This window comes from Tupaia chinensis, unplaced genomic scaffold (assembly GCF_000334495.1).
Source record: "Tupaia chinensis unplaced genomic scaffold, TupChi_1.0 Scaffold143836_1, whole genome shotgun sequence".
Taxonomy (NCBI): domain Eukaryota; kingdom Metazoa; phylum Chordata; class Mammalia; order Scandentia; family Tupaiidae; genus Tupaia; species Tupaia belangeri.
The window spans coordinates 2,505,528-2,526,360 of NW_006203686.1; the positions used below are offsets into that span (position 1 = coordinate 2,505,528).

The window sequence follows — 20,833 nt, forward strand, 5'->3', positions numbered from 1 at the left end:
CAATATTAATATATATTGCATTGTATGAAAAGTCACAACACATTTTTACATAGAAAAAAATACATCATGACTTTCCTGACAACCCGGTATTATGCATATAACATATAACATACAGATTCTATAGATAGAATGTCCTATGTCAGTTAGGACGGAGCTGGCAAGAGGCAGCAAGAACATCAGAATTCAGCACCCCAGTGCCCACCGTGTTCCCTTCTGTAAATTGTTAACAAACCATGTTCATGAAGCATCTTCCATGTGCCAGGCAGTGATCTAGCAGCCTTTAGTTATATTATGCTCCAATTCTGGCAATATCTTGAAAGATAAGCATTTTTATCCCCATTTTATAGAATGAGAGGCTTAGTTTTGTGAATTACAAAGTCTGATTTTAAGGATAGGCTTGCTGAGTCCAAAATCCCAGTTCAGTCCATGGAGAACCAAATGGAGTCTGCCATTTGAGAATTTTAAGAATAAATCACGGGTGGGAACCAGCAGTTAGCGTAATGGCTATGTCGCTGGACTCCCACGTAGTTGACCGCGGTTTGTGTCCCGGACCTGGTGGCTTAAAACTCACACCGGGCGCGTGTGCGTGCGTGCCCAAGATCCCGAGAGGAGAATGGAGGAGAAGGGACTGCGGTGTGACCATCCCCCCTGGGGGGTGATTTCTCGCTTTCTGTCTCTATGTCTCTCTCTGTCTGTCTGGCGAGTGCATGCGCCCTACAGTGAAAATCTCTCCAAAAAAAAAAAAAAATCTGGAGGAATGGATTTGAAAGGGGGAATACCATATGTGCAAAGGCTCCAAACAAGGACAGTTGGTTCGCGGCCCCAGCCCGGTGCCCGCTTTCTCTCTCTCTCTCTCTCTCTCTCTCTCTCTCTCTCTCTCTCTCTCTTTCTCTGTCTGTCTCTGGTCAAATTAAAATAAAATAAAATAAAATAAAATAAATAGTTAAATACAATACTTAAATAAATAAATAAATAAATAAATAAATAAATAAATCACAGTGCCAGAAATGAGCAAAAACCTAATCTTCCTCAACAAATATGCATCAAAACATTTCTCAGACATGAGAGGGTCTGGTGGTCAAGATAAAATGACACTCCTAAGAACATTCAACTGACAACTCATTTTCAATTCTGCCAGGAAAAACTAACCAGATTAAAAATTCAAACCAGGGGGCTGGTAGGTGGCATAGTGGTTAAGGTGCTGGACTCCACATGGTCCACTGTTGTTCAAGTCCCGAACCTGATAACTTGAAAAACACTGGGCATGTGTGCCTGTGTGCCCCAAATCCCGAGACAATGGAGGAGCAGGGACTGTGGTATGATCCTCCCCTTAGGGGGCGCTTTATCACCTTCCCTCTTTCTCCCTCTCTCCCTCCTTCTGTCTCTCTCTGGCAAGCACATGTGCACTGCAGCAAAAATTTTTTATGAAAAATTCAAACCTTGGTTTAGATAGCACTGACTGCATTTTATGGTTGAGATAAGTAACAAGACAAATTCCTGAGGGCTCTTCTTATTCTAAATATGTTTTCCAGTATCATAAATTCTGAAATATTACCATTCTTTTAAATTGACACATAATTATTATACAAATCTATGGGGTGTGGTATGATTTTTCCAGTACATAATACAATGTGTGATGATCAAAGGATAATTGACATATTCATCTCAAACACTTATCACTATTGGTGTTGAGAACATTCAAAATCCTCTCTTCTATTTTTAATAAATACAACAGTGAATTACTATTCATTATAGTTACTTGTTCTTTGCCTCTAATTTTGTATTGGTTAACCAACATCTCCCTGTCCCCCCTACGCTTTGTCAGCATTTACTCTTAGTGGCATTAAAATTCCTTGTGATCACCAAAGTTGTTCCTGGAAACCACAAAAGGTAAACGGAAGGCTTGCAAGGACCAGGCTTACAAACTGCTCCCGGTGCTATGCTAGGATTTTGCAACAGGTTATCATGGGACTTAGATCAAGTTTGCAGTCAGCCCAACAGACAAAGCAGATTGTCTCCCCTTCCACCACCTACTGCATGTGCTCGACACTAGAAGAACATACTCACTCCACAACAGCAGTTCTCAAACTTCCATGAGGTCCCAGGTCACCTGAAGCCATGGTTTAAGTGCAGTGATTCAGAGTTGGTAGGTCTAAGGTGGAGCCTGAGAGGCTGCATCTCCAACCAGTTCCCAGTGCTGTGATGTCCTGAATCCTATTTGGAGTAGCCTGGGGATAGGTGGCCCATGTTCACAAACACTCTGCACTTCCACACTCTGGTGCCTTTTCCCACATGCAAGAATGATGTTCTTCCCACTGGGTGGCTCCTCACTACAAACCAGTATCAAGCTCCAGCCTCTACAAGGTCCCCCTCACTCAGGCAGGGCTGCTCCCTCCAGGTCCATCATGGAGTCTAAGCACCACATTAAGTGGAATTAGAGGTATCCTTCATTTGTTTTGTTTTCCACAAACTTTGCACTCCTGCAGAGCAAGGCTGCCATCTTTTTTATTCACATCACTTTGTACAGGATCTGGCCTGGAGTTTGTGTTAAACTAGGGCAGCCAAATGAAAGGATTCCTCATTTTTCAAAACCAGACCATTGTTTTATCTCCAATTCTTTCAACGCCTTATAATGTGATTGATCCAGCTTTGCTGATTTGACTAGCTTTAAGGATTCTTTCTAAAACAAGGTGTTACTTTGGGCTGTATTTTAAAACCAAAGCACTCTATCATGAAGAATGGAGACCAGAAAACAATGCCTTAGTTCAGAGCACTTATAGCTATATAATCCTGAGCAATTTACTTCCGTTCTCTGCCCTATTCCATTTCTGGAATGTTGAGAATGAGAGCAGTGGCCTCAGTATTTCTTGGTTAGACGAGCGAATCCATGTAATGCACACAGAGGGGAGCCTGGCACCAAGGAAGCACTCACCATAGAACTGTTGGCTCCTGCTACTCCTGTGTTTCTCAGTATTTGTAAAGACGTGCTCCTTGCTATCAAAGGACCTGAAGACATTTTGTGTTTTTCTTCTATCATCCGTTATATAGTACTTTCATCACCGGTCCTTTCTTTGACATGCTTCCTACTTTTCCTGCTTAGGTAACTTGGAACTGCATGCTTTCTTAGGCTTCTGCTCTTCCATTCTTGTTTGTCCTAGCTCATTCATGGGGGTCCTACTTATGATGTGATATCAAAGGCTTTCGTATTAGTTTCTCCTTGACTCTGTTGCCTGCCTTTCCCTTTAACACAGGCTTTCAAAATCTGAGCTCATAAGAGAGCCATTCACGCTGGCTTCAATTTCTGCACATTGGAAATGGTCTCACTTATATGATAAGAGTTTCATATTTATGTTTTATTTTACAACCTTTCCTGTCATTACTTCATCTAACTTCTGAAAGATAAAACTATCAACAAAGAATGTCTGAATTTATCAGATGCCCTTTATTAGCAGACCAAGAATTAAAGCGTTGGAGAAGCTGAGCTGCTCTGCTTACTCTTAGCCCTTTTCTCCCTGCCCAGATATAAAGTTCTATCATAAACGGATTCCATACTTGCAAAAAAGAATTATTTCTGTTTCTTTCTCCTTTTATCATAATAAAAATGCACTGTTTCTAATCGCAATTATGTAGATTTCTGATTATGTATGTAACATATCATTTTATGTTACATTCTTCCAATTCTTTCTACTAGATGTGTTATTTTTGAAAAAGAAAAGCATATTTCATCCCATTGCGCTTGAAGACATCAAAACTGAACATCTCAAAGCACACACTGCTGTACGATTCATGCAAGAAACAACACAGAACTGCAACAGCCGTTGCATAGTCAAAGAAAAGATTTTAGCCCATCTTCAAAAGACTAAAGACTGAATGGACAAGAATACATCATTTTGAGTTCAGAGAACACATTCACAGTATACACATTAATTGTTAAATGATTCCCTGCTTTAATCTATTTTCTCTAACATTAGCCAACCACAGTTTGTCCCAGTCACTACAGCAGACCTTGCACTGCTAACGCAATCAGACAACAATTAATTCTAAAATGGAAATGCTAAAGACGTAACACACAAACACAGACAAGATTTCCTGAAAGAGCAGTCACACTAGGGATGTGAACAGACTTGAAAACATTGTTATAGCTAAGTCTTCAGCAGACATGCATAAAATGAACACATAAGGATGGGTTTGATTTGCAGTTCATTCTTAAAACCTCAGCACATATAGTTGTAGGTGTTCTTTTTGCCTGAGGTGAGGCTGGGACACCCTAGGGAGACACAAGGAAAAGAAAAAGATGTAATACGTGGGAAGGTGAGAAAGTGTGTTCTGTCTAGAAGGGGAGTTTGTCAATCTGTAAGGGCCTATTATTTTTTTTTTATTTCAATTCATACAAACACTGCTTACAGTACAACAAAAATGAAGACAAAAATAAGTTTAAAAAATAGGTATACAAGATAAAAGCCCACTGCTCACATATTTGGATGTTGCAGCAGTGTTTTCACAAAGGATTCTAATCATTCTCAGTTTGAGCTCTAATCTTGTCTTTGACAAACAATTCGCAGACTATCACTGACCATATTTTGGCTATCACACCTCAATTACAAGCTACTAGAAAAAGTATGGGGCCAGCCTCATCACACGCAAGTCAGAACTGTGTACAGGGAACTGGATCTCACACGGTAGACAGCGGTCAAATCCCGGTCCCAGTGGCTTGAAACACGCACCAGGCACACGTGCAAGCATGCTCAGGATCCTGAGGGGTGGGAAAGGAACTGCAGTGTGACCATGCCCCAACTGGGGCTTCTCTCTCTCACCGTCTCTTTTGTACATGTACACATGCACATGTGCACTAGGCACATACCCACTAGCAGTAAAAAAGAAAAATAAGGGGAAAATAAGGCCAAAAATGGGTCAGAACCACAGTAGTACAAAAGACCATTATTTCTTACCTGGCCCCCAAACAGCTGACATAGAGGTAGGAGCTACCCTCACTATAGTCCCAGGTTACATGCCAACCAGAGCAGGGCTGTCCCTGTGCAAAGTCCTCAGTGTGTCTCCTTGCCTTAGAGGAAAATCCACATTCTTCGCATGAATAGTTCTATATGAGCTGTCCCTGCCTGCTTCCTCATCCTCATCACACCTCTCCTCTGTCACTGCGTTACAAACGTACAAGGGCATGTCTTAGAAAATCCCAAGCTTGACCCAGCTCCAGGACTTTCCTACATGTTGCTCCCTCTTCATGGAGTCCAGCCCCTCTGTTCACCCTATGGATTAAAGATGGCTGTAAATACACCAAGTGGGAGTAACAGAGCCAAGCCCTCTCCCCTCAAACCTGGGTGGCTCTGGGACAGCTACAACAACAGAATATGCCAGAAGTGAAGCTGTGTCAGTTTTTGAACCCAGGGCTCTTTCTGGAATCCTGAGCGGCCATACATGGAGTATGTTTACCCTGAGGCCACCCTGCTGGAGGGGACACCTGAGGGTTCAACAGTCTCAGCCAAGTCCAGCATACTCAGCCATCACAGGCACGGTGCAGGCACACGTCATCGGTCAGCCCAGAACAGCCTGTCCACCAGCCACACACCACAGTGACCTCGATCTATGCCACATGCAGCAAAAGAATCAGCCAGGTCCTATCCACATTTCTGACTGAAAGTAATTGTGAACATAATGGCTGCTATTTGAGGTCATTAAGTAGTGGTGGACAGAATAAAGCTCCGCATCCCCTAAAAAACTAGTCATGCCCTAATCTGTGAATTAATGACTATATTATTTTACATGATGAAAGTGACTTTGTAACGTCATTTCAAGAACATGTGATGATGAGATTATTCTGCATTATCTAAGTAGGTCCGAACAAAATCACAAGTTAGAAGAGGGAAATGCAAGGGTCAGCCAGAGAAAAAAACTTGTGCTCACGCTGCCAGCTTTGAAGATGAAGAGACCGTGAGCCAAGCTTGAAAAGGCAAGGAGTGGAGTCTTCTCTAAAGCCCCCTGAAGAAATAGCTCTCCCAACACTTTGATCTCAGTCTTTTAGTCCTCTGAGACTCATTTCCGACTTCTGCCCTCCAGAACAGTAAGATAATAGATTTGTGTTTATTAAGACACTAAGTCAGTACTAATTTGTTCTAGTAGCAGCAGGAAACTAATGCACACGTTTTAGGATAAATTGCTAATAATAATAGACAGAGTGCAACTTTTCCTCCCTACTAGCTCCCCACCCACTTATGTTCACAAGGCTTTTCTCCCTGACATGTTCATGGTGTCATCTTTAACATACCTTGGGTTGTCCCCACGTACAACCGAGTCAGCCCCTAAGCTCTGTCTCACTGCACGGAGCCCTCCATACCTACTTAAGTATCTGTACATGTCCAAGATATCTTCACAACACAGGTCGTTCGTGGCATTCTGTTGAATGTGAGAGGATCTGATATTCAATTCTTTGTTTTTCTTCAACACTGGTTAAGATGTTTGGACAAGAACCAGTGTTCCTATTTTCCATTACTCTTGAGTCACTCTCACGATTTGTTTTCATAATAGTGCTGGACATCTTCACATGTGTGTGTACTTACTGAACAATATTACTCTTGAGTCACTCTCATGACTTGTTTTCATAATAGGGCTGGGCATCTTCACATGTGTGTGTACTTACTGAACAAATGAATGGAACATGTAATTCAACATGTATAATGTTACATACATGGAACTGCATTGAATTCAACGTCCACATATACTAGGTGCACACAGATCTCCTGTTTAACCTTCCACATGAAGAAAGTAACATTTGGTCAGGTTTCAAGATTAAAACCCAGTAGTGGCAGACAGTGACACAACAGTAACACAATTGGACCTATGTGAGAAAGGTCCTGGGTTTGTATTCCAGGACCTCCCTGAGCATGCCAGGTGCACGTGTGTGCCTATGATTCACACCAGCTGAGATGGCAGGTGAGTGACAGTGTGAAGATTCTGTTGGAGTGGCCCATCTCTCTGAACCCATCCCTCCCTGTATCTCTCTCTCTTTCTCATGGAAAACAAAAAAAAAAGTAAACTTAAGAGGGGAAAAAAAACCTATTTGTATTTCAATATGAAATGCATTACATTCATGTAAAGAAGACTCTTCCCTAAGAGGTCTACCTGTTCTAACAAAGTAATTCTACAAGAAATGGCTGCAATTTAACTGATGAAAGTAGACAAGCTAATAGGCATAGGGAGAAGTACCAGATACAATTTTTACACTTAGTCTTCATAACCAACATATCACGTAGGTAAGTTTTATCATCCTTTGCTTTCAAAGAAGGAAAAGAAGGCTAAACTACTTGTATCACACATAACGGGTGTTCAAAGAAAAAAAATCACAAAATTTTCATTTTACGTATTTTTCTTTTGTCATTTAGATTAAACGAAAAATTCAACTTTCTACTTCATTTTCCAAATGTGTCTGTTAACTAGAATTTAAACCTCTGTGAATGTCTGAGCTTGAATGGATTTATTTTCTAATCTCTGTCCTGTCCTGTTCCAATCCAACTAAACAAACCATATGAGCTTTACACTGTCCCGCTTTTAGGAAACAGAATAGAGCTTATGAAAGTCAATCTGAGGTCAAAATTAATTCTAGAATTCTTAGGGGGGGAAGTAAGGAGAAAAAAATTTTCTCCTTAAGGAATGTATTTTTATAACTCTCTAACATTTTCTTCATAACAAATCAGTGAACCAAAAGGAAAAAAAAAAAATCTGAGCAACGTATTAACTAGCCAACTTAGCCATTTGTGCCAAAAAAAAAAAAGTTACTTCAATTTCATCACAGAACCACAGGCTCTATTTTGTTACTTTGAAATATCAGAAGATAAAGAATTGAAACTCAATGTACTGAGATTAAAAGAGATTGAAAAGATTTTAGTAACATTAAATTGATGAAGAGGAAAGAACATATTTTCTCTGCCCTTAAAATTCAGTGGGGGAGTTGAATAGCTTTAGAATTTTAGGTTTCTAAATTTGCCTCATTTGGCAATCTAAAATGTAAAAAAAAAAAAAAAAAATCTGAGAAAAACAACTTATTTATAGAGGTAATGTGTATACACACCTAACAAACTAATTTTGATTTAAAAATGTAGAATAAGTGAAGACATAGAAAGTAAAACTAATATCTTCTGTTCCATCTTTCTTGCAAATTGTCTATTCTGCTGGAAGAACTTGTTTGTTCCTTTAACATAACAGGCAACTAAAAGGAAATTCAAAAGAAAAAAATTTCTTGGCAAATATTCCCATGATGTACCTCAAGTTTTCTTAAGCAGTAGAAGTCATCTCTTTTGCCAATGAGTAACTTGTAGAGCCAGGTAGAGTGGTTAAGGTGCTGGACTCACATGGCTGACCATGGTTCCAGTCCCAGGCACAGCAACTTGAAAATCAAACCAGACATGTGAGCATGTATGTCCAAAATCCTAAGAGAATGGAGGAGAAAGAATTGCAGCAAGGCCATCCCCCCTGAGAGTGGGGGGTGATTTCTCACGTTTTTTTCTCTGTCTCTCGCTATGTCTCCCGCACATACACACCCTATAGCAAAAATCTCTCTAAAAAAAAGAGTAACTTTGTACATCTCATATATTATCCTATTTTGCATTTGAGGTCATAGTTTTTATGACTACAGTTGAAAATACTAACCAAGAAGGTTATTTCTTCTTAAAATGTTGACAAGAACACATTAATTCTTCCACTCGATAAGCATTACCAAATGTTTATTAAATGGCAAATGCTCTGGTAGCTACTAGATATATACAGGCTGGCTAATACCATTTCGTCCTTGAAGAAGTTCAACCATTGCAGGAATACTGAGGGTATTACTTGAAACACACACAACACTCTCATGCAGTGGATGTCTTGATGAGCTGTGACCTGTAGCTATCTCTGCTATGAGCATGCATTTCTGGGCAGATGTGGGCAGCAGGCCTGACTGATAGCAGTTATATGTTTAGCTGCCTAACAGGAGAAAGCTTTGTGGCCTATGAAACATCAGTATGAAAGAATATAAGTACAAGTAAGAATTTATAATACCTAATCTCATAAATTAATAGAAAGCAATATGTGCTGATACCATTAGAAAAACACATATTCTCTAGCTCAAATTTTGCTAAAAGTGAGCTCACAGCAGCAGGAACCCTGTACTTGATTCTCCAATTTTTGTCTCAAAAATATTCCTCTACTAAAAGATCCCTTTGGGGACATGACCAATTCTGTGTCTTAAGTCAGCAAAAACAAAAATTAAGGTGGGTCTGGAGCATTCATTTATGGTCATTGAAAGCAAGCATTGTGTTACAATATGGAAGGCAATGCTAGAAAAACAGAGGAGAGGTTTAAAGGTTGTCTACAGAAAAAAATGTTAAGAAGTCAAGCTTCAAAAGGAAATAATAATCTTTAATAACTGAAATAACAGTGGTTATAATAGAATTACACTGAAATGAGAAAAGTTAATATAAACTGTATAAGTCAATATGCTATAGAAAATATTGCTGTACACAACATAGGGTCACATTGTAAAACTAAGAGAGTGTTCATTGATGGGAGTCTTCAGAAGCTGGCTTTCGTAGTAGCATTTGTGTAAGTTGAGTGACTTTAATACGCAAATGTGCAGTCTCAAAATTTAGCCCTTTGTAGATTTCCACAGGAAATCCATACCCACAAGCATTTTGTAAATTCATTAGGCTTAACAAAGGATTTTCAAGTACTGGAGACTAGACAATGATGCAGAGATTAAAGGCTGATCCACAATGGAAGATTCCAGATTCTTGTCTGGAAACCTGAACATCCCAGGCATGCACATATGCCTATAATCTGGAGTTGGCTGAGACTGGGGCTGGACTGTGGTGTCAAGATCCTGCTGGGGAAGGGACCAACAGATGGCATAATCGTTATATTGCTGGACTCCCACATGGTCGACTTCAGTTTGAGTCCTAGACCCGTGGCTTAAAACTCATGCCAGGCACATATACATGCGTGCCTAAAAAACCAAGAAGAAAATGGAGAAGGGACTGCAGCATGGCCATCCTCCCTGGGAGGTGATTTCTCACTCTGTTTCTCTGCCTCTCCAGGGAGCACATACCCCCTATAGCAAAAATCTCTCTAAAAGAAAAAAAAAAAAAAAAGACTCTACTGGGGTGCAGTCTGTCTTTCTGCAGTCTGCAGAAAGAAAAAGAGAGGGAGGGAGGGAGACAGGAAAGAAAGAGGAAGAGAAAGAGAGAAAGAAAGAGAGAGAGAAAGAAGAAAGAGAAGGAAGAGAAGGAAGAGAAGGAAGAGAAGGAAGGAAGGAAGGAAGGAAGGAAGGAAGGAAGGAAGGAAAAAAGAGAAATTTTTTTTTTTAAAAAAGTGCTTTTCAGGAAGACAGAAGGTGTCACTTTCGGGACACTCCCCCCGGGATGTTGGGAACATCTCCCTAGCTCCACCATCCATCCTCTTCTAACCCATGTCCTTCTTTACTCTCCCAGACATTTCATGCCTTCCTCCTTTGCAACTTACAGTCTCTCAATTGTATAGAGAAATTTAGTTTTCTACAGCCCACATCTGAAGATTCACGTACTTACACACATCCAGTTATTTCAAAGAATGAATGACTCGCAGAGCACCAGGTCACCCACCTTACCTTGAAAGATGAAGCAGTTGTGAACAACAGTAAGTTTCTTGGTTACATTTATAGTTATTTACTATGTTACTATCTACTTCCCACGGACTATGTTCCTTATAATAATTTTATAGTCATCTCGACATGATTCACAATTTCTAAACTGCTTGTAATTTATTCTGTCTATGAGGTGGACTTTCTAAGTCTTTTAAGAATATAGGATTAAAGAAACATGTTTTACAAATAAAATGCTACTTTCTCCTTATTTGTTAATCAGCCTAACAGCCTTGGAAAGCCAGGGACTTCCTGAGGAAGTTAGTTCATCCTTAAGAAGTTATTTCCTAGTCAAAGAGGAAGTAAACAGACATGTTAGCCGAATTTTTAAGGTCAGGTTCATGACGGTAAAGAGTAAATATTTCCAACATAACATTATTGGTCCTAAACATTGGTTTTAAATTTTCTTCATCCTCAGTCTTTGCTATAGAAGAGCTCAGAAGTCAGTCCTTCACTGAAACACTCTTTTTCTTTTTGTTTTTCAAATTCTTTAATTTATTTCATTTTATTTGTTATTTTTTAACTTGACCAGAGAGAGACAGAGAGAGAAAGCAAAAGTGAGAAAGCAAATTGCCAGGTCCGGGCCTCAAACTGCACTCGGCCATGTGAAAGTCCAGTACCTTAACCATCATGCCGCCTCTCAACCCCTCACTGAAACACTTTCTAAATACCCTCAAGAAAGGTGGTGGTTTCAGAATGGTACAGTATTACAGGTGATTTGTCATTGATATCACCAATGGTATGATATCCACTCAAACCCTAGTACAGAGAAGGTTTACGTTAAAGACTGGATTTTCAGCCACCCACACTGGTATAGCAGTACACAACAGCCTCCATACTGAGGCCGTATGGGATTCGCACCCCAAGGTGTCTCTGTCTCATCAGATACATGTCTGCCCAATATCTGGGCTGGCTGAGGCTCGGGGTAGGTCATAAAGTGAAGGTGCTGTTAGAGGTGCCTGTCCCCCACCTCCATGGCTCTGTCTCATAGAATAATTAAAAAAAAAAAAAAGCAGTTAGTGAACCTATTCCATTTTGCCTAGAAGGCTATTTAGAAGCCTCCACTTACCTCACATAAATCCAGCTTGACTTCACTCCTGACACGCCATGTAAAATCCTCTTCTATACCCGGCCACCTTCCACTCACACAGTGTGAAGCCAAGTCCCAGACTTCCAGGAGGCCTTTGCCAACTCCTCCCACCCATGCTCACCTCCCTTCTTCTCCGACTATCGCTCTTCAGAGCACTTTCCGGGACACGATCCTATACTACCCTCAATTACTATTTAACAACCGTTTCATAAGTGTTCATTTCTCTCCGTAATTGCCATGGTTCTGGAAGTAGAAGACCCTGTCATAAAATCAAGTTCCTTCAGGGGCCAAATAGCTAAGAGAAAGACTGTCGAAGATGCTTGCTTAAGGCAACAGGGAATAAGGGGGATCGTGAGGAGCTGCAGGGTGCATGCTCCACCTACATCACTAAATTAAACCCTTTGAACCCCCATAAGTAACTAAACAAATGTAGTTGAACTGGAACTTCATTCTTTAGAGGTGCCTGTCCCCCGCCTCCATGGCTCTGTCTCATAGAATAATTAAAAAAAAAAAAAGCAGTTAGTGAACCTATTCCATTTTGCCTAGAAGGCTATTTAGAAGCCTCCACTTACCTCACATAAATCCAGCTTGACTTCACTCCTGACACGCCATGTAAAATCCTCTTCTATACCCGGCCACCTTCCACTCACACAGTGTGAAGCCAAGTCCCAGACTTCCAGGAGGCCTTTGCCAACTCCTCCCACCCATGCTCACCTCCCTTCTTCTCCGACTATCGCTCTTCAGAGCACTTTCCGGGACACGATCCTATACTACCCTCAATTACTATTTAACAACCGTTTCATAAGTGTTCATTTCTCTCCGTAATTGCCATGGTTCTGGAAGTAGAAGACCCTGTCATAAAATCAAGTTCCTTCAGGGGCCAAATAGCTAAGAGAAAGACTGTCGAAGATGCTTGCTTAAGGCAACAGGGAATAAGGGGGATCGTGAGGAGCTGCAGGGTGCATGCTCCACCTACATCACTAAATTAAACCCTTTGAACCCCCATAAGTAACTAAACAAATGTAGTTGAACTGGAACTTCATTCTTTAATAAATCTCCGCTGTATTAACTTACTGAAATTACTGTTAAAAATCTTAGAAATGACCCAAACCTTCATTATAAACACACTTACTTGTACTTAATTGAACCAGAATGTCCACGGCGGAAAGATACCAAAGACTTACTGAGAGTTTTCTTTGCAAATGGCAAAGTTAGTGAAAGAAGTAAGCGTAGATGTGTGTTGGACATGAAATTTGAATATTAAAGATCTAAATTTTTTTCTCTCTCAACTGTGCACAAAGGCACCAAGAGACTCTAGATGTCTTAATTAAGTATTTCTTTATGTCGTTCACGTTCACACACACACACACACACACACACACACACACACACACAGAATCCTAATTTCCTTCTGAGACTATTATGTGACATTCTGGCCATTCTAGATGATCTATTTTGGAGAATAATTCCCTTAAGAAATTAAACTGTTTCTTGAGTCTGAGATGGTATTTAGGATTTTATTGTACATTTCTAGGCTTACATTCCAATTTTGCAGATACCAGGCTGATGAGCTTTCTGCTGCTTAACCTAATCCTCGGATGCAAATTTGACTTCTCATTAAGTTGGGCACACTGAATCTACAGCATGCTCAAATCTCCAGACGTAATTGTGGCAGTTTTTCAAAAGTTACCTTATGACTAGGCAGCAGTTTAAACATAAAAAAAGACTTGGTCATAAAGCAATGAACTGCTAATTAAATTACCAAAACACATTAAGCAACAGCTAATGCCTTACAAGTTTTCCTAAATGATCTTGACATTTTCAGAGACAGTTACATTTAAATTTAATTTTTAAAATCCAAAACAAATCTTTACAATAATTAGTCATCACCTTCCTCATACATAGAATAAAAGTCAAAATAGCACATTTCCTTCTCTTTTTTTGGAGAGGTTTTTGCTATAGGGCACGTGCGCTCACCAGACAAACAGAGAGAGAGACAGAATGCGAGAAATCACCCCCCAGGGGGGATGGCCACGCCACAATCCCTTCTCCTCCATTCTCCTCTTGGGATCTTGGGCATGCACGCACATGCGCCTGGCATGAGTTTTAAGCCACCAGGTCCAGGACTCAAGTAGCGGTCAACTACATGGGAGTCCAGTGACATAGCTTTTATGCCAACTGCTGGTCCCAGAATAGCACATTGCTGATTCCAAAATCTCTCTATTCTTTTAAGTACCCCTGCCTCATCACCATCCAACTTTCCTATTTAGATCAATGTCATTTTAGAATTATTTTTACAGATTTCTTTCTCTGGTTTTTTACTCTTAATTCATCTTCCTTTGTTCTATGTTTCTACTCTATTTTTTCTTGTGTCATAGACTGACTTTCATTGGTTGTAACAGACTGCTTATAAGGTGCATTTCCAATCTTCCAAAATACCTGCTCAAAGGTCAATATCCTTTACTGAGTATATTTCCAATTAAGGAAAAATTGTATGACTCAGTTTTAAAGGGAAATGACTATTTAATTTTTTAATGTGTTTGTATTACACCCCATATCAATTCTAACTTGAATATCAGTTTCAAACTCTAAGTCTGTCTAATGCAATCTGTTATGGGCACAGTAATCTGCAAATTAACCCTTCAACTGTTCAATATAGAAGTAGCTTGGGAGCCAGCTGGTGGCATAGTGGTCAAGGCAGCTGGATCCTACATGGCTGACTGTGGGGTCTAAGTCCCAGATCTAGTGGCTTGAAAAATATGCCAGGCATACGTGTACACCTGAAAGGAAAACAGATGGAGGAAAAGGGATTGCAGCGTGGCCATCCTCCATGGCATGTGTGTTTGTGTGGAGTTGTGCTTTCTCACTTTTCCTCTCTTTGCTTCTCTCTCTTTCTCTAGTGAACTACCAGACCCTCTGGCAAAATTTTCTTAAACGAAGCTTGGAATACTGACTTTTGCCTTTGATAACTAAGGATTTAAAGTCAACTTGTAGACAGTATGTGGACCATGAAAGTGTTTCCATATCTAATATTGGCAATCTAGACCCAATTATGAGTTGACATTGGAAAAGGAACTTCTCATAATTACTTTCAAAATACATTCTGATAGAAATTTATAAAAATTGTGAGCATGAAATTTTCAGTAGTTTTCCAGGACAATTATAAAACTATCATGAAGAATAAATCTTAGTCAGATATCAGGGCTCAAAGTCCAACTTTGCCTGTCACTAATCTCACATATATTTGGGACTATGCTGATCCTTTCTGAGTTTCTCTGTTTTTATCTGCCAAATGACAACATTTATGCCTACTTCTCAAGAGAGATGTAGCTATGAGACAAAGTTGAATGCAATAATACTTAAGAAAGTACTAGTAAAAAGTGTCTCCATTTTGTTGGATAGTAAAAAAGGCTTTTGGGGAAGCAAAATTCATCTCACGGTAAAAGCATCATCTTCTCCTTCCTGAGTGATTCATGTGAATTTTCCTTAAAGAGTATATTTAAGAAGTAAAAAGAAGACAATATAAAGAAGAAAAAGAGAATAAAAACAAAAACCAGATGCCTGGACATTTTCAAAATAATTGTTTAGAATTGGTCTAATTTGGGCATTGAAACCATGAAAACCCATGACTGTATAAATAAAGTGGTGATTTTAGGTTTCATGGAAAGAATATCAGCACGAATTCTTTAGAAGTCAATTCATTTCACATGCCTTCAATAAAACATTTAAGATGACTTTCTTTCAAGGAGTTCATTAAACAGGCAATTTCACAGAGCAATATTAAGGAAATCTACTGAAAAGCTATTGTACGGTCAGGGGCTAGCTTCAAGATAGTGTTTATCTCCATGTAACAAGCTCTTCTGAAGTAAGTGAAGACCCTTCTACATACTGAAGCAGATCCTTACCTTCCAGTGAAAGGAATGACCAATTTGGGCTCAATATCCTTTCTCAAACTATTCTAAAAAGTTTGACTCAACCATGCAACCAGTGCAAACCAGACAGCTAGAATCCAGATGACAAAAGAGAATTAGATAGCTTCATGTATAGAAGGCAACAGCTCTTTTACAGGTTTTCTTTTTTTATTTGACCATCTCTCACCAAACGATACTGCATCAAGCTCCCGCCTGATGACTTAGTAGGTGTGTCATTCTAAGCAAATCCCTTCATTTCTCAGTACCACAAGTATTTCTTCATAAAAATGAGTATATTGGATCAGAAAATTGGCAAGGCTCTTTGTAGCTCTGGAAATCCTACAAGTGCATGGTTCTTTGGCTTGTTCACCAACATTCAAAAACCATCCATGACCTGTGTTGTCAATGACTGCAATAACTGAACTTCAGTATGTTTAAAGAGCAGCTGGGTATAGCTGATTCTTCATCAGCTATTTTCATTGGAACTTCCCTCAGCTCCAGAAAAGGCTAAAATGTTGAAACACCATGAAAAGTCATGTCCTCTTACCACTTTGTTCCATGAAAGAACCTGAAGCTCAATTTGCTGTTTCTAACCAGCTTTCAGATTGGCTGCTATGTGTCCTCTTCCAACCACAGGCTAGATATGACTTTTATAGCTACAGGTCAAAAGTCATTCTTTTTGGTACAGGAGAAAACACCCCATGAAAGAGAAAGACTAGGAAAAAAAATGGAAGAAAAAGAATAGCAACACGACTGGAAAGAATTAAGTTGTGTCTTACAATGTTGGAATGCAGATTCTGTTAGGAAAATGGAAAATTTCCAGCCTTCTACACTGGAACCCAAACCCCCCTACAGTGTCAGGAAATCAGAAACTTAAACTGTCACAAGGAATATAATGGGCTGTAAAGAAAGTCTATACCACTTATCAGGGAGAAAGCCCTGCTGGCTGCCAAGTCCTTAAAAGGGGTGTAGCTTGAAAGGCACAAAATTAAGATGCATGAGACTTTGGAATGGAACACTCCCAGTGGGTCAAAAATGCTATTCCCTTGTGGATTAAAACAAAATTGTACCCCATGTTTGCCCCACTGTGCCTGTGGAAAAGCCTTATTACCCACTGGAGAAAGACAGAATACTGGATAGACAGGAGGAATATAGTCGTTCAGCAAAGATCCAGACTTGTTGCAGTGAATAAATGCATTGCTTCCACCATGAGGGTGGTTGCTAAAACACATACTGTGATGAAGCAGTTCTAATTGAGCACCAGGTGCTGAGCTAGGGACACTAGGCCGTGGACTCACACAGGACAGAACGGACGTGACCTCACAACTTGAGCACCTCAAGAGCAGCTTTCCAGACAGCATTTTTGCATTTTGTACTGGCCACACATCACCTTCTCAACAGGCCTTCTGACCATGGTTCCTGATCTCCTCCAGAGTCTGGAGGCAGCATTTTCAAAAAATAGTTTGTGATGATTTAGCTTTAGTCTGAAAGTCATGCAGAAACAGCAGCTCCATGACACCTTTGTTTAGGCATGCAATTCAATGTTTTTTAGTAAATTTACTGTTGGACATCTATGCAATGACCACTATCTAATGTTAGAAGACTGTCATGCCCCCAATAAGATTCCCAGTCCTCATTTAGTGAATCACCCGTTCATTTCCCTAGGCCAGGTTAAGTTCATGTTATGTGAGTGCCTTCCCCTTCCTCCATCCTCACATCCTCACTTCACTTTCCAGCATATACTACATAGCATGGTTACCTACACTTTCCTTAATAACGGATGTTGCTCGTGCCATTAGCTATCTTATAGAGGGTGAATACCCTCACCAGCACATATGCACACAGGCAGGCACACATGCATATACACATGTAGACTCACAGGCACATACGCACACATGTAGACGCACATGTAGACACACATGTATCTGAGCACAAATATACATATGCACATTCACACACACATAGCACACATACACACACGCACTGACACACACATGCACATTACCAACTAGGGAATCAGGGTAGTATCCTCCCTACCCATCCCCTCCAGGAAAAGCCCAACACAACTGCAAAATGCTCCCAACCTGGCTATTAGAAGAATGGCCATAGTTTTCAAAGGTTGTAGGAAAAATGAATACTATAATTCATAACATATATAATTTAGAAATCAACAATACTCAGACCTTAAACTGAGGCTCCTGCCTGTGCTCCTCGAAGGAATATCCACAAATGCTAAAGTGAAATACATGACAAGATGAAGGACTAAGAAAATCACTGTAATCAAACAGCATCTGGAAGGCCTGTTATACCATTCCCCCCACTGTCTTAATATCAAAGGTTAAATATAGTTCTGGAAAATAGTGGAAAGGGAATTAGAGAAGCATTTTTAAATTGCTCCTCGAAAGAGGTTGGGGTTTGCCTTGTTTCTTTGCAGAGTATCGCACAAAGCGCTTACCTCAGTGTTTTCCAAGAGGAGGATGCTCACATACCACTGGGTATATCCACCCTACACAGGTCGGAGAACATGCAACCTTACTCACTCACCCTGAGAGGTGGATCGAGGCTCTGACTTCTTGTCAGGGAGAAAATAAGTACTGGTTCCTCTAATTCCACCTTGAAATATGAGACCAGCTATGCAGCAAACATCCCTGAAATGCATCTTAATGTAACTAAGGCCCACCCCTAATTTATTTTTTAGCATTTTAAACATTAATTGATTAAAAAATTTCACAGCAAAATGAATTCATAAATGCAAATAGTAAAACTTGACATATTTATTCATTTTTCAGTTATGTAAGGAAATAGACAGCATCTCTCACGGGGACAGGGTTCTTCCACGTATGAGCTGGAAAAAAAATTCCATACTGATGTAATCCAGTAGGTAAAATTTCTCTTTATCTGAACATTACATTTTCCTGTTTTTCACTCTTGATTCTACACCAAGAAAGACAGAATATACATTGTGGCAAAATAAATAAAACACTGAATGGACCTATACCTCCTTCTAAGAGAAAGAAAAAAGAAAATAAAAATTTAACGCCCCTCTAGAGGGGATTTCTTTAGGGGAAGAAGCGTAAAAAGCAAACATTTGTAAACACATGAATCCCTATAGTCCCTTCCCCAACTCTTACAACAAAGCTCATATAGTTCTGTAGTTTTCATTTTTGAAGAGGAGAAAAAATAGTAAGAGAACTTACTTGATCTTAGCTAACACAAGAAGCAATTGAGAACTTAAATCCAGATAGGAAAACACAGAGAGATTATTTAATAGGTTTTAACTTTTCATAGCCACTCAAATTAGGGAAACTACTGTGACAAGAGTGACTGGAAATGACAGTAGAAAGACATGATATTTCTGCAAAACACAGATTTCTAACTAAGAGGATCACACTGAATTAAATTGAAGTGATTTCTACTCTGGCTCTTAAGAATAAAAGGAAGCCTCAAAAGCAAATATCTAGAATCAATTAACCAGATTTGCACATTACCTTAACTGAATTTCAAGAGGGATCTCATGCCCATATTTGAATTAACAGGCAGAAAATTAAAACTGAATTACTACATAGTGCTTCACTGCAGAGAACGCTCCCATCTATCTATCTTAAAGTGTTGTCATACTGCGAACAATGTGAAGGCATTAAACACAGAGAATATAATCCCGTTGTAAAAGCTATTTATACCTCCCTCTGAGGATAATTAACCCACAGAAGGTAATTCTGTGCTACTTACCACCAAGTCAGAAAGTATCCAAAAAGAAGATACATACCAACAGACGTAAAGAATCATCATTAATCCATAAATCATAATGCAGATCATAAAAATCAAAATGTTCTTATGGCCAACATCAGCTGATGAGTATGAGTACACATCCCATTACTAAGGTTTGGAAACTAAACCTGGACAGGTGTTCCCACACATCTTAACTATGTTAGGAAGATAGGCAGTAGATGATGTCATAAAAACAGCTGACATTTCACAAAGAGCACTTTGGTGAAAACAGCACTGGTGTTCACACTGGACCTTCCACGGACAATGTGTTGATTAAGAAACTGTTTATTATTAATATATTTTTTTTGGAGAGATTTTTGCTATAGGGCGTGTGCGCTCGCCAGAAAGAGAGAGACATAGAGACAGAAAGCGAGAAATCACCCCCCGGGGGGGGGATGGTCGCGCCACAATCCCTTCTCCTCCATTCTCCTCTTGGGATCTTGGGCACACACGCACACGCGCCCAGCATGAGTTTTAAGCCACGGGGTCTGGGACACGAACCGCGGTCGACTACGTGGGAGTCCAGCGACACAGCCATTACGCTAACTGCTGGTTTTCTACTGTGTTTATTATTAAAATAAAAGTTACTGATTCTTCAACTGGGTCGACATTCCATTAAGTTAACAACCAGAGAAACAATTGATTCAACACTCAAACAAGTAAGTAATAACTCAAAAGCTTCAGAACTATTGGGAATCAGTTGAATTCCAACATATATTACTATATATGAGGGTATTTCAACAAGTCTGTGGGAAAATAAAATTAAAGTATGAGTTTGTTTTGGTGCCAAATAATTTTGAAATGGATTCACAAATTTTTCATAACACATATTTTCCATGAACTTTCGAAGACCCTTTGTACAGTCAAATTCTTCATCACGAATATCAATATAACCAATCTTTGTACTGATATGTAGGACTTTCTTTTCATTCTTTAAATAATGAAATACTGCCCTGTCCTACTTTCAAATACTAGTGACTAAGTCAAGTTCTACTAATATAAATGACATGTCTGCAAGCTTGTCACCATTATAACCCTGACTTCCAGATTCACCTATTTTAAATTATCTTGCTAGATCATTCAACTGGAGCACAAGAATTGTACAACCATACTGTTTTCCACACTGAAAAACACGGTATATACTGTCTGCCAGTATATTTTATTTTTCACAGAACAAGAGTTCTTGTCTTAGAAATGAGACATTTTAATTTTACAAAATCAACTTTAATGGACAGTAACTGCAGCAAAACAAAAAAAGAAAAAACTTGGAGACCCTCTGTCTCCTCATTTTTAAGAATCTCATATGCTCCCACTCAGTAGAAAAGAACTAAGTCTCTCTCTCTCTCTCTTTTTTTTTTTTTTTTTTTTTTTTTTTTTTTTGCTTTCCCCAAAAAATCCGTC

General features: G+C 39.5%; 1 protein-coding gene across 1 annotated transcript in view; it reads right to left on the minus strand.

Annotated features, from left to right (window-relative positions):
• FBXL7 (F-box and leucine rich repeat protein 7) overlaps positions 1–20,833 on the minus strand; it is a 429,933-nt gene that overhangs the window by 283,813 nt on the left and 125,287 nt on the right. The window lies entirely within an intron of this gene.